This window comes from Gorilla gorilla, chromosome 1 (assembly GCF_029281585.2).
Source record: "Gorilla gorilla gorilla isolate KB3781 chromosome 1, NHGRI_mGorGor1-v2.1_pri, whole genome shotgun sequence".
NCBI lineage: Eukaryota > Metazoa > Chordata > Mammalia > Primates > Hominidae > Gorilla > Gorilla gorilla.
This window is the reverse complement of record NC_073224.2, coordinates 195,751,627-195,756,550: the sequence shown is the minus strand read 5'-3', so window position 1 is coordinate 195,756,550 and position 4,924 is coordinate 195,751,627. Positions and strand designations below refer to the sequence as shown.

The following is a 4,924-nucleotide window of genomic DNA, read 5'->3' as shown; positions in this document are numbered from 1 at the left end:
GAGGCCTTTTTAGTGAAAAGTAATTTTATATTATAGCTGGTGGCAAATGTTTTTAGGGAAGAATTGAAAATAATATCTGTGGATTAAACAAAGTCTTAGAATAGACATGGTTAAAATTTGATGAGAGTTTTTTCGCCCAAAACCATACAATTGCAGGGAAATTAAACAACCTGCTCCTGAATGATTTTTGGGTAAACAATGAAATTATGGCAGAAATCAAGAAATTCTTTGAAACTAATGAGAACAAAGATACAACAAAGCAGAATTTCTGGGACACAGCTAAAGCAATGTTAAAAGGAAAGCTTATAGTTCTAAATGCCCATATCAAAAAGTTATAAAGATCTCCAATTAACAACCTAACATCACACACAGAGGAACTAGAAAAATAGGAGCAAACCAACCCCAAAGCCAGCAGAAGACAAGAAATAATCAAAATCAGAGCTGAACTGAAAAAACAAAACAAAACAAAACAAAACAAAAAAAAACAATTAATCCAGAAGTTTGTTATTTGAAAGAATAGTAATATTAATAGACCATGAGCTAGACTAATAAAGAGACAAAGAGTGAAGACCCAAATAAACACAATTAGAAATGACAAAGGGGACATTGCTACTGACCCCACAAAAATACAAAAAACTCTCAGACACTATTATGAACACCTCTGTTCACACAAACTAGAAAACTTACAAGAAATAAAAAAAATTCCTGGAAACATACAACCTCCCAGGATTAAACTAGGAAGAAACAGAAACCCTGAACATGCCAGTAATGAGTTCTGAAATTAAATCAAGTAATAAAAAGCCTACCAAGTGGAAAAAGCCCAGGACCAGATGTTTTCATAGCTGAATTCTACTGGATGTATAAAGAAGAACTGGTACCATTCCTACTAAAACTTTCCCAAAAAATTGAGGCGATAGGACTTCTCCCTAACTCATTCTATGACACCAACATCATTCTTTTTTTTTTTTTTAGAAAGAGTTTTGCTCTTGTTGCCCAGGCTGGAGTGTGGTGGCACAATCTTGGCTCATTGTAACCTCCGCCTCCTGGGTTCAAGCAATTCTCCTACATCAGCCTCCTGAGTAACTGGGATTACAGGTGTGCACCACCACACCTGGTTAATTTTTGTATTTTTACAGAGTTGGAGGTTTCACAATGTTGGTCAGGCTGGTCTCGAACTCCTGACCTCAGGTGATCCACCCACCTCGCTCTCCCAAAGTACTGGGATTACAGGCATGAGCCACTGCACCTGGCCACTTGTAGTAATTTTATTAAGTGTAAATTAATATTTTAAGAAAATCTTATTGTTTTGACATAGGGGACCAATTTTTTTGTTTTGTATTAATGTAGTTTTAGCATTAAAGTTTAATTTTTAGAAAGATAAATAATTTTTTAATTAGTCAATTTGATTATGCACAAAACTTTTAAAATAAAATTTTAAACTGAACCTTATTATGACTTTTTTAGATCATTGATGACATGTTTGGACTTTTTGTCTTGATTTATTTATGGTTGACCATTGAGCAACAGAAGTTTGAACTGTGCAAATCTACTTACATATTAATTTTTTTCAACCAAACATGGATCAAAACTACAGTATTAATGGTATATGAAACCCTTGTGTATGGAGAGCCAACTTATTGTATAGGCAGGTTCTGAAGGGCAGACTGGGGGACTTGAGTATGCATTGATTTTGGTACACTTGGGGGTCCTAGAACCAATCCCTCTGTGTATACCAAGGGATGACTGTGTGTGTGTGTATGCGTGTGTGTGTGTGTGTGTATACATATACATATATATATATATATTTTTTTTTTTTTTTTTTTTTGAGATGGAGTCTCACTCTGTTACACAGGCTGGAGTGCAATGGTGCTATCTCCACTCACTGCAACCTCCACCTCCCGGGTTCAAGCAATTCTCCTGCCTCAGCCTCCCGAGTAGCTGGGATTACAGGCGCCTGCCCCCACGCCCGGCTAATTTTTGTATTTTTAGTAGAGACGGGGTTTCACCATGCTGACCAGGCTGGTCTCGAGCTTCCGACCTCAGGTGATCTGCCTGCCTTGGCCTCCCAAAGTGCTGGGATTACAGGCGTGAGCCACGGCGCCCGGTCTTTTTTTTTTTTTTTTTTGAGACAGAGTTTTGGTCTTGTTGCCCAGGCTGGAGTGCAGTGGCGTGATGATCTCGGCTCACTACAACCTCTGCCTCCCGGGTTCAAGGGATTCTCCTGCCTCAGCCTCCTGAGTAGCTGGGATTACAGGCACCCACCACTACGTCCAGATAATTTTTTGTATTTTTAGTAGAGATGGGGTTTCACCATGTTGGCCAGGCTGGTCTCAAACACCTGGCCTCAAGTGATCTGCCCACCTCAGCCTCCCAAAGTGCTGGGATTACAGGCGTGAGCCACTGCTTCTGGCCAACTGTATATATATTTTTAAATAACTAGTTACTTTATTTTAGGACAAAAATATAGTGTATACAATTTTTTTTTCGTTTTGATTCAGAGACAGGGTTTCACTCTATTGCTCAGGCTGGAGTGCAGTGGCATAATCATAACTCATTGCAGCCTCAACACACTGGGCTCAAATGATCCTCCTGCCTCAGCCTCCTGTGTGTCTAGGACTACAGGTGTGCCCCTGTAACTTATTTTTTATTTTTTTAGGAAAGCAGGGTCTTGCTATGTTGCCTGGGTTGGTCTTGATCTTTTGGCCTCAAGTGAGCCTCCTGTCAGCCTCCCAAAGTGCTGGGATTACAAGCATGAGCCACCATGTCAGGCTGAGTTTTTTAAATATAAAATATTTTTAACCTTTTTAAATTAAAAATACATTTTCAAAAATATGTATTTTTTCATATTTATAACTTTTAATATATATTTTCCATTTTTTTTTAAATTTTGTTTCCTATTTTGAAATAACCATTAAGTTAGATTAAAAACATTTTTTAAAATAAAGAGCATATTTTAAAAGTCTATAATTTTTAAATTAAAAACATATTTTATTTGGAAATAAGCTATATATTTAATGAGTACTTATTTAATTTAACATAAGGAATTACTTTCTTCCTCCACTGATGTCAATTTGAATGTTGGCAGTTTCCAAGGAGGAAGTTGAGGGTTTTGGTGAAGATTGTCATCCATCTCCAACGCTAAGCCTAAAATAACTATTTAGGAGAGCATCGCAAAAGGAACGCAGGTTGGAGAGATGTTCCAAATGTTCTTGTAACTGAACTTTAGAAAAGTGCACTTCACGCAGAGGTGCAAGGAAACCAAACACATAGGTAACCAAAGTAGAACGCGTATCTCCAAGGAAAAGCTGAGATGTTCACAATCTATCTGCCAGAAGATTTAGGCACTTCTTAGCATCTCTATATCCATGATTCCACTTCTCACAGGCGGTAAAGGAGAGGCTCTCCTCTGGTCAGGATAATCCGATCAGTGCTGTTGCAGACATTTTTCCAGGCAGGATCAAACCCAAGGGAAAATGAATCTATGAAGCAAACCAACACCAAGGCTTTGTTACAGTAGAGTAATTGTGGCTTTCAACCCAGAATGTGTGAAGCGCCAGAGGAGGCAGCTTCTATTCAAGGAGAGCATTGAAAGCCAGTGTGTCTGCCCTTTGTTTGGCTGGAAATTCATAATAAACATTATATTTCTGTTTTCCTTAAAAGTTTAATATTTTTACCAGCTAAGAAACAATGTTGTCTTCAGTTGTCAAAATTGATATATCTTCCCTTGAACCTCTCCAGTGGCTATCTATGACATTAACTTTCTTTTTTTTTCTTTCTTTTTTTTTTTTTTTGAGGCAGGGTCTCTCTGTGTCACACTGGCTGAAGTGCAGTGTCACAATCTCTGCTCACTGTAACCTCTGCCTCCTGGGCTCAAAGGTTCCTCCCACTTCAGCCTCCAGAATAGCTGGGACCACTGGCACGCACCACCACACCTGGCAATTTTTTTGTATTTTTAGTAGAGATGGGGTTTTGCCATGTTGCCCAAGCTAGTTTCAAACTCTTGAGCTCAAGTGATCCGCCGTCTGGGCTTCCCAAAGTGCTGGGAGCCACAATGCCTGGCCCAACATTAACTTTCAAACATGCAACAGATAATTTGGCATAAGCCATCACCACCACATACTCGCTGTGTACCAATAGGAGCCCCTAGCCGCCTCCCAGCCACTGATCTCCAAGGAGCCACCATCTTGACAGGGCTGATGGTTACTGCTCTTAAGTCTCTTTTAATCAATAGAATGGCTTGTTGTTGTTGTTGTTCGTTGTGTCATTTAGTTTTAGTTTTATGCCATTTATTTATTGAAGAAACTGGGTAATTTGTCATGTGTGATTTCCCACATCCTGGATTTGAATTTGTAACCTTGGAATGTCATTTAATATATTTCTCTATCCTCCATGTAAACTGATACTATATTTCTCAGAGTTCTCCAAAGAAACAGAACCAATAGAATATAGAAATATAAGAGGGAATTTATTATGGGAATTGGCTCATGTGATTATGGAGGACAAAAAGTCCCACAGTATGTCATCTGCAAGCTGGAGAACCAGGAACGCTGGTGGGTGGTAATTCAGTCTCAGCGTAAATGTCAGAGAACCGGGAGTGGGGAGGAAGGGGGAATGGGAGAGGATGAGTGTCACAGATCACACATTTCTTTTTCTTATAAATTATAGCAACACAAATGGACGAAAACACACCGAAGATCTTGGTTCCTATTTTATCCCATTACATAAATATAATAGTTTTTATCCCATTACATAAATACAATAGTTTTGAAATACCAATACCAGTATTATTACCAGCAATAAGTCTACTGAATACTGCTTAAGATTTCTTTATATTTGTTTTGTTCAGATATATCTCACTATATATTGTACAGCCTGTATACACTGTCCCACTATACACTGTACACAATTATACTGTTGCAAAATT

At 38.4% G+C, this 4,924-nt stretch overlaps 1 pseudogene; it reads right to left on the bottom strand.

Annotated features, from left to right (window-relative positions):
* Positions 1-3,031: 3,031 nt before the first annotated feature.
* Positions 3,032-4,279, bottom strand: LOC101142682 (metaxin-3-like; annotated as a pseudogene).
* Positions 4,280-4,924: the final 645 nt, after the last annotated feature.